Source organism: Propithecus coquereli, unplaced genomic scaffold (assembly GCF_000956105.1).
Source record: "Propithecus coquereli isolate 6110/MARCELLA unplaced genomic scaffold, Pcoq_1.0 Scaffold329, whole genome shotgun sequence".
Classification (NCBI taxonomy): domain Eukaryota; kingdom Metazoa; phylum Chordata; class Mammalia; order Primates; family Indriidae; genus Propithecus; species Propithecus coquereli.
This window is the reverse complement of record NW_012148941.1, coordinates 2493446-2503753: the sequence shown is the minus strand read 5'-3', so window position 1 is coordinate 2503753 and position 10308 is coordinate 2493446.

The following is a 10308-nucleotide window of genomic DNA, read 5'->3' as shown; positions in this document are numbered from 1 at the left end:
TTACTAGGCAACATGCCCCCAGAGACCACTCATTACAGCACATTGGATCCAAAAGATGCTTTCTTTTGCATTCCTCTCCACCCTGACTGCCAAAATTTATTTGCTTTTGAATGGATGCACCTACATGGCACACCCCACCAATTAACATGGACAGTGTTTCCACAAGGATTCCAGGACAGCTCTCATCTTTTTGGCTTGGTTAAAGATCTAGACAACCTCTGACCCCACTGGGGTGTGGTGCTTCAGTATGTCAATGACCTACTGATCTGCTCCCTGAGCTTAGAGAAGGCACAGGAACACACCATTCGAGTCCTGCAATTCCTAGCTGACAGAGGGTACGGGGTGTCCCATCCCAAAGCCCAACTGGCTCAACCTAAGGTAACCTACCTGGGGCTTGTTCTTACCCAGGGAAAATGAGAACTGTCCCTAGAGCACATCCAGGCCATTGTTCACCCACCTAACCCCACCACTTGGCCCCTTCTGTGCTCTTTTCTCAGACTTACGAGGTTTTGCCGAATTTGGATCTCGATCCAAAAAATTTCGCTTGACTAAATTTCCCCATCCTCCAATGCTTCAGACTGCCCTTCCTTCTCTTACGAGCCAGTTTTGCTGGGGACATCTATAACAGGAGATTAATCCCCGGGTGGGCCCGACTACGGAAACATCCTGTCCCACCCCTTGGAGCACAACCAAGGCAGCATTACACTTCAGCCAGGGGCGGGGCTCCCTAATCCTGGAAAAGATCAATTCCTCATTTGCTCACCCCTTAATTGATCCCTTACCCAGAGCCACTTTAGCAGCCCAGGGAGCTGAATGGCATGGCACCAAATTCCAGGGAGGAGGACCTCATGCCACTGGCGAATCAGCTCCTGTCCTATTAGCCAAAATTGAGTTCGCCACCCAACTTCATCCGGAGCAGGGCTCTACTGGGTGTGCGGCACCTGAGCACACTGGGTGCTATCTGCTTACTGGAGAGGCCGCTGCTCCCTGGGCCTAGTATATCCAGATATCCAAACTGCCCAGGATTCAGCCACCTTGCTTTTCCCGTTGGGTGGCCGGGGCCACCTACACACACAGGCGCTTCCCTTAATTCCCCTTTTGCCTTTATGGGAACAGCAGCTGCTGCTGGAGTAGTCACAGGAGGCACATGCCTGGACTACGACAGTCCAGAGCAGTGCAAGGCTTGGTGAAAATGAGCCGTGCGCTCGCCCTCTTATGGGAACAGTTGGGTTCACTGAAAGAGGTCACCTTACAGAACAGGTGGGCCCTCAATCTTCTCACTGCAGCGGAAGGCGGCACCTGCTTGTTCTTAAAAGGACAGTGCGGCTTCTTAGTTAACAAGTCAGAACAGGTTCGGGACATCACTGCCATCCTAGCGTCCGCCTCCAATCTCCTGACACCAGGTGAGACCTCTAGGCCCCGGTGGATGTCCTTGGCAATTCCCTTGGTCACCCCATTACTCTGCATTCCAGGAATTCTTATATTGGGACCCATCCTCATAAATTTTCTAACTAAATGTTTTTCATCCCCTTTAGAGGCCATCAAGCTACAAATGGTCCTACATTTTCTGCCAGCCCCAGTGGCTACCTCCTCCTCACACCTACAAGTACAACAATTTACGGACAACATATAGCAAAGTCCCTTGGAGAGACCCCCAGAGAACCTGCAAGAGGCCATCCCAATAGGGATTGTCACCCACACTCAGCAGGAAGCAGTCAGATGAGCCGATGTCCCTATCCAGTGATTTGGGCCTCTAGAATAGAGAGTGGGGACATGTTAGTTAGACAGCCAGGAATCTCCAGCCCCTCCTGGGGATAAGGTGAGTGACTGCCATACCTGGGGGAGGAGCGAACGCCCTGCGAATCTGCCAATCAGAACTTAGCACACCAACTGCAGAGGATTCTCTAGCCTGCAGGCCAAGCAGCACAGGTACAAATAGAGTCTGGAAGGTGACCTAGAACAACCTAAGTCCAATTATCATGTCATTAGCTTAAATCTACATTGAGGTTCACCCCCCAATTTGGCTTTCAGATAGGTTCATGGGAGATTCGCATGTGCTGTAAGACTCAGGTCATGCAACTCCCAACTGTCCATCAAAGTGGTTCCATGATGATGTCTGACCATGGGGAGGGCTCAATCCAGACACTATAAAACAAGACCCAGACTGTGTCCAAGGCCTTTTTTGTTATGACAAGAGGCCCGTTCACCATTCTGTGGCAAACCTATCTTGCTCTTGCTCTGTAAACCTACCTATATCTTGCTTTTGCTCTGTGAACCTGTCTTTCTCTTCTCAATAAACCCTGTTTCGTACTTACCCTGCTTTTGGTGTGTCTGGTCATTCTTCGGCCAACAGCACACCAAGGACTGAGAGCAGACAAGATTACCAACCCTGAACCCGACAGTATGACAACTTTTGGATTTCCTTCATTCCTGTAATTAGAGTTTATCTAAAACAGTGGTTCTCAAATGAGGGGGCAGGAAGGGAACGTTTGCTCCTCAGAGGATGTTTGGCAATGTGTGGAGACATTTTTAAATGTCACAACCGGGGGATGTTACTGGCATCCAGTGCATAGAGGCCAGTGATTCCGTAAATATCCTACAATGGAAAAAAACAGCCCCCTAAAAAAGAATTATCTGGCCCAAAATGTCACTACTGCTGAGGTTGAAAAACCCTGATGTAAGACTCAATGCCTGGGGTGACCACCGTTCCTGAAATCCCTCCCACCCCAGAACTCTCTGCGAAGCCAACTTAACTAGACTGAGCAGAGAGTCACTGAGCAGCGGGTCACTGAGAGGGGTACAGCTGGCCAGGTAAGTGGTGGGTGGTCAGTGGAGAATCACGGAGCCAGCTCTGGAAGAACTCTCAGCTCACAGACTGTTAGGAGCACTGAACTGGGGGCCTTTCATTTTCATCACATGAAGGCATTGCTGTCCATGTGTGTCTAAGTACACTTTATTCTCTTCTTCAATAATTTCTCTTATTTCCCCACGCAATTAAACATGGAAACTAATGTGAATAACTTCTTTGAAGGCTATTGAATAAAATCAGTTTTGAGTACAAGTTAGTAATTATGCTAATGGAAGACTTACTTAAAGGGACTAGAAACCTCTGTAAATGTAAATTCATTCTCATAGTTTCCCAAAGAGACAACAGCTTTTATAAGAAGGTCAAATATCTATCTTATACTCACACATCTAGGCTGTGAATAAATGTGGTTATAGCACTGGTTTCCTCTCTCGGAAATTTCCTACATCAGCAGCTAGGGTATTTTCTTTTTCTTTAGCTAAATATTATCTAGTTGAATAAGAATTTTTTTTTCTTTTACTTTCTTTTTTAATTTCCTTCCCTCCCTCAATTCCTCCCTCCTATTTTCTTTCCTTCCTTCCTTTCTTTGTTACTTCCTTCCATACCTTATCCCTTCATATCTTTCCAATTATAGGAACAAGAAGAAAAATTCTGTCATATTTGGGGTCCAGTCCTCTGTTTCTGCCTGAGCTCTAGAAAAAAGAAAATTATCTACTCTTATAGCATCATGCTGCCATCTTGTGGCCAACTGAGATACCCAGGTAGTCAAAGAAACAGAATTCAGACTTGCTTAAATACCTGAAAATGCAGAGCCTTGCCATTGGGGCCCCAGTTAACCAAGTGTCAATGTTATTTCGCTTCACAATTTATGTCCCAGAGCCTGAAGCTACATGTCTCCTTCCCCCAAAGCCTGTGATTTCTCCCAAGAAGGACACATGCTTTGTTTTCAAACTGAGTATAAAAAATCTGAGTATAGAACAAATCTTTTACATAGGCCTATGGCATGTTTAAAGTCCCTAGAAAGAACTTCTGAGGTCTTGAGTGTTCAGAATGATTCTTGCTCAAGTCACCCCAATAGATTCAAGATCTACTGTATTAACCTAAGGGAGCTGTTCAGTTAAACCATGATGTTGATGTTAACTTTTGGTGACACGCCAAAAGTCAAACACTTTGGGAAAGACAGAAAACAAAACAAAAAGGTTAGAGGGATATTTTTAGAGATTGAAATCGTATTTGCTCAATGAAACAATATAAATGTCTATTCCCCTCTTGTAGCAGGGGAGTGTCCTCACACAATTCAAAGTCGATAGTTAATGAAAGTTCTCAACTGTCTGGGTCCCTCAGCTGATGCCAGAGCTCTAACCCAGCAGGTCCATAATGGGATTCAGGCATCCATTGCCTCATCACCAGACCCCACACAGCACCACACATACGCACGTGCACACATGCGCGCACACACGCCATGTCAGAAAATGGCGCGACCACTACCCAGCTCTTCAAAGCAAAACTCGGTGAGGCCTGCCTGAAACCCCCTCTTTCATCCTACAGCCTGTCACCAAGTCCTTTTGTGTTTATCTGTTATTACTCCTCCATCCTGTCCCCTTCGTCCCAGCCTCACTGCCACAAGCCTAGTCCAAGCCACCATCATCACTAATGCAGGTTAATAAGGGAACCTCCCTTCACACCTATGTGCACACACACAATATGGTTTCCACACTGCAGCAAGAATATCCCTTTAAAATGCAGATCTAATCATGTTACTAGCTTTAAAGTCCTTCATTGACCTCCCTTTTCCTTGGATTAAAGTCCAAAATTCCTACCCAGGAGCTGAGTCCTGTCCACTTCCCCAGCCCTTAAGCCCCATCCACATTTGCCTTCTGCAGGTTCTTTAGAGCACGATGAGTTCTCTCTCTAGGCTGATTTCCCTTCCTGCACTCGCCTATGATTCTCCTTTTATAACAAGCCTCATGCTGATAAGTAGATTTTTAATCTCTATTTTCCTTGTTACAAGAGGGTAGGGGCTTTGGACATTTTGCTGGCTACATATTTAATGCTCAGGAGTATTGATTTAAACTACCCCTGTGCATGGTTACGAGCCGCAGTGAGATAAGACAGAGTATTAGAGGGAGGAAGACCACGGCACATGCCCGTTTCCACACGAGAAGCAGGCCCAGGGAGCCTGGGGAACTTGCTGAAGACCCCCAGGGTGTGTAAGAGCAGACGTGGAATTGGAATCCAGCCACTCCAACAACCAACTCCAAGGACGCTCTGCGGCGTAAGGAGAAGAGGGGAGCGTGTGCCTCCCTTGGCGCACATACCGCATTGACAAGGGCTGGGGAATGCCCATGGGTCTGCTTCGCGGCGCTTGCATCAGCACGAAGCACCTGCAGTTTCCCTTTCCTCTGGTGGTGTACTCTGAGCTCTGGGGCTCTTTGTCTGGAAACTGTAAACGGTTCAATTCCGTGACTGTGTGGTTTTAGGGGGGCCATTACAGAGTGACTCCCATGTGCTCTGGAGAAAGGAAAGGGAAAGGCGACTATTGTTTATGTTTCCAGAAGTTACAGCAACTCTAAAAAACATCTGTTACTCTCCCCAACCCGAAGATGAGAAATTTTGCTCCCTAGAGATCCCTAGAGAAACTTGACCAAGGGCCCTGTGAGAAAATGAGCTTCAGTGACAAGTCCATGGTGATGCTGATCTCGATTTCCACGGAAGGGGTATGTCTGACCTCAGCACTGGAACAAGGGCCTCTTAGGAGACCCTGGGGGGTGGGGAGAACCCCGTTGTCGCTGCTAGATTCAGTCTTGGGAATTTGCCAAGGGCAGAAGTTTCCTTTCCCCAATCATAGGCAGTGGCGCAAACCAAAACATGAACCAAAGTTACAGAAACTCGTGCTGGGATCCTAGAAGCTCTGCACTGTGTAATATTAGTTATCTGTCATATTTGTTATTCTTCTTACGTACTTGTGATAAGCAATAAATCCTTTAACATCAAAAGGACCTGAGGACTTATCTTCCGCAATGGCTAGAAAGGGAGGGAACAGAAGAGGGAGCGCAGGGTCCTGGCCCTCCGGGGACAGCAGGAGCAGGAAAGCAGGCTGAGTCACCCAAGCCTGCCGTAAAGGAAGAAGAAAAGAACCCACAGGTGTGTGCCTGGAGAGAGCCCCGTGCTGACTAAGAAGCAGAAAAGCTGTGCAAAGCCCTCTGACAGGTGTGGGGCTGGGGCGGGAGGGCCTGCGGTTCACACCTGAGTGGGAACAGCTAATAAACCTCTTGAAAGCTTTTTCCCATGGAGGGAGGGGGGTGGCTGCTGGGCTTGCTGTGTGAGGGGCGCAGACTCACTGACTGTGAGGGGCAGAGCGATGGCCGAGCACGATTGCTCCTGCTCAGGGCCCCGCGGACGGTCATCTGAGGATCTGATAAATTTGCAGATCGCTCACTCTTCCTCCCCGAACCCAGGCTTGGCGGTCTCCAGACTGGGCAACCGGCACAGAGGTAAGCAGTCATCAAAGGCCACAGGCTGTATTTCACGCATTACTCTTGCAGCCTTTGTGTCACGTTCATTTGTGCTGCATTTATTAGACACGGTACATTTAAGGGAAATCCCTTTGGAGGCACTCCAGCATGAACCTTTCTGCCACACCACCCTGCGGGAAGGAATCAGAGCTTTGTCCCACGTCACTCGGCCTCTGCTCCTTAGATATGTTCCTTTGCACCCACCATCAGTGTCTGTGCCACGTTCTCCCTTCCTCACACTTGCCCGGCAAAACCCAGCCCTGGTTAAATCCAACTCTCTGTCGCTCGCGCCTGCACCCCTGCAGCTGCACGTGGAAGAAAAACCACCAGACTGCAACAACTAGTCTCATTTTGAATCCCGGCACCGAATGTCTAAGGTTGTCTTAGGCCCAGAGTAGCAGCTCTAGGCTGCCACCTCCACACCCGCCCCCCACCCGCCTCTGTGCCCAAACACTTCGCATTTCCTCCAGAACTCTGGATGAACAGCCCAGGAGCTAATAAATCTGAGGCCACTTTGTACCTTCTATCCCTTCCCTTTTCACCTACTCAAGAATGCCACTGTCCCGGTTATCTCATGTGTCACTAACTTCCCTCCTCTGCTGGACCAGTGCCATCTGCGTACGGACGTGCTGTAATAGCCTCCGCGCCACCCACCCACATGGCCCCACCCGCCCCCTTCTGAAACCCACTTTCCCTCAGCTTTTATCCCATTTCTTTTCTTCCTTTTAGAGCAAAACTCCCCAAAAGAGGTTTTAACACTTTGTGATCTCCACTTCCCCGCCTCTCCTGCTCTCTGGAACCCACTTCAGTGAGGCTCTTGCCTGGCCGTTCCCCCGAGACAGCTCTGGCCAAAGTTGCTAACTTCCATGCTGCTAAGCTCAACGGTCAGTTCACGGTCATCCTCTTCCTGCACCTACCGGCAGCATCTGTTTCTTCGTCATTCTGCCTTCTTGAAGCACTTATGTCTCTTGGCTTATAGGTCGTGACTTCTGGGCTCCTCTTCTCCTCTGAACTCACCGGCCCCTCCTTCTTGGTGTTCTCTGAGGTGCATCTGCACGCTCCTGACCTCTGGATGTTGGAGTGGCCCAGGGCAGAGTCCTCTGACCTCTTTTATTCTCAGTCTACATTCATTAGCCAATCTCACAGCTTCCATGTCACTATAGGCCTGCAGCTTCCATGCCGATATCTCCAGCCTAGACATCTCCAGAATTCCAGACTCCTGAATCTGTCTGCTAGATGTCTCTGATAGGCCGTTTATCACTGTTGTTCTGGGTTTGGCCTCCAGAATCTATCTATGAGTGAAGCCCAGCAATTCCATTTAAGAGACATATGTGCAGAAAACAGTTGACATATAAAGTCTGACTGCTGTCCTTAGAAAGGCCTCCTTGCAAGGTTGGCCCTAAGCTGGAATCTGGAACCTTGAGGAGGGTCCCCTCCATTTCCGGAGCGGATAAGAGTGGATCACGGTGCCTAAACTGTTTGTGCAAACAGTATGATTTGTGCTCAACACCTGTGTTCCTTCTGGGAGTCCAGGATTTTGATACATGCTGGGCAGAGGCTGCCTACCTGACCAGCCCCCAGTAAAAATTCTGGGTGCTGAGTCTCTAACGAGTTTTCCTGGTAGTTGCCTTTAATTGTCACAACTCACTGCTGGGGTAATTAAGTGCGTCCTGTGTGACTGTGCGGGGAAGCATGTGCCTGGTCTCTCCTGGACTTCGCCCCCGTGTGCCTTTTTCCTTTGCTCACGTTGCTTTAATCTTCTCACTGCAATGAATCATAGCCATGCGTATGACCATGTGCTGAGTTCTGTGAATCCTCCTAGCAAATCATGAACGTGAGGGTGGCCGTGGGGATGCCAAACGCATGTATTTCTGAGCATATTGCTTCAGTTTTCTGTGCCTTGGTTTCTTCATCCATCAAGTGGCAATAATAATGGCGCCCAGCTAAGCTGTCGTAAGGATTAAATGAGTTACTACATGTAAAGAACTTAGAACTGTGCCTGGCTTATAGTAAACACCCAACAAATATTACATTATCTCAAACATAAATGTTCAAGAATGTGCAGTTAGATAATACAGGAGTTGAGGCAAGAAACTGAATACCCCTGACATCTTTGTCTTACTATGGAAGTTACACTTAACATTTAAGTTACCTGGGACTCTACATTTAGATACACTCATCTACGTGGGGTGATTTAATTCTGCGAGCCATGTGTTGGTTTATCTATAGAAAAAACTGACTAGATGTTCACCAGTTTGATTTCCTGAATAATCACATAAATATATGACAAATTCAGCCTAGAGAGTATAATTGCAGGACATCTTTGTCTTACTATGGAAGTTACACTTAACATTTAAGTTACCTGGGACTCTACATCTACGTGGGGTGATTTAATTCTGCGAGCCATGTGTTGGTTTATCTATAGAAAAAACTGACTAGATGTTCACCAGTCAGTTTGATTTCCTGAATAGTCACATAAATATATGACAAATTCAGCCTAGAGAGTATAATTGCAGGACATTTTATCAGATACGATCTATAACATCGTTATTCTATAGAGCGTTAAACTGTTGATGAAGTGCAGAGAGTTGTTTGGAAGGTTTTGCCTTTACGACACATACGTAACGTCACCTGTCAAGCACTTGCCAAGGCTACTCTGTGCAAAGATACAACGTTACTGAGAAAGGACGCTCGGTATTTCACACAGCTGTCATCATCAGCCTTGCCGCTTAGCCACGGGAGCCCCCTGCCGGACACAAGCCGCCACACAGCTTCCTTCAGACTTCAGGAAATTCTACATAGGACTTCTAGCTCATGTCTCAGACACACACACACACACACACACACACACACACACACACGGAGCAAGGAAATGAGGCTCATTAATTCTCATTAAACTTGCACTGGAACACCCTGTTTTATCTCTCTGGTATTTCTCCAGGGCCAGGCCTGTCACAGTTTATATGGCCCATCTTTTCCCTTCTCTGTGTAAACCTTTGGACCTACTCTGTGACGCCACCCTCCTCGACGCCCATCTGGGACAGGGGGAGCAGGCTAGTACTGGCCGACCCGTTTAGAAAACTTATTCTCCAGGGAAACCCTACGAATATGTCATTTGTTCCTGCCTCTCAAATAAGGCATACCGACTTATGAAGTTCCCTTCCTCCGGGTTCCCTCTCTCCCTGCCCGTGGTGGCTGGATGCAGAGAACTGGGCTCTGGAGTCTGTCACGGGCAGGGTGCTGGGTGCAGAGAACCGGGCTCTGAAGTCGGTCTGTGTGGGAGCCCTTCATTTCTGTTTATGGTCAGTAGGGAGAGCTGGGAGGTGAGGAAAGGAGGGCAGGTGTCAGCACCCAGGGACCTCCTTGCTTACAGAACGTCACAGCGACCTCACCTCGAGAAGCAGAATGCTACTGAGATGTGGGTTTAGAATAGAGTATTTGGAATAATGAATCAAAGACACTTTGGACCGGTCCTAGCAGGTCTCTGATTCTTGTCCTCCCTGCTCCACCCCCCCAGTTATTCTCAACATAGCAGCCAACAGTCCTTTTAAATCATAAGTCAGAACACGTCTCTCCCATGCTTGAAAGCTCGCGAAGACTCCCACCTCACTGCGTGAACGCCAGAGGCCTTGGAGGGCGCACAGGTCCCCGCATGGCCCGCCCACCCCACTGTCTGGCCACATCCCACTACTCTCCCTCTCGCTCAGGCTGATGCAGCCCAGGCGGGTCGGCAAACACCCAGGCTGGGGCCTGCCCGGGTCCCCTGTTCTCGCTGTTCACTCCACCTCATCTTCCTCCTCGGCATCCACGGGCTGGCCCCGCACTCCTCAAGTAGGGCCATGATCGGCTCAGTACCAGCGACGGCCCAACCCCTGTCTCTTCTGATCCATTGCGCTCAGCTTTACTTTTCCTCCCAGCACTCGTCGCCTCTGACTTACCACATAGTTGCTCATCTCATTTATGTGCTTGTTGTCACTTTTCCTCACG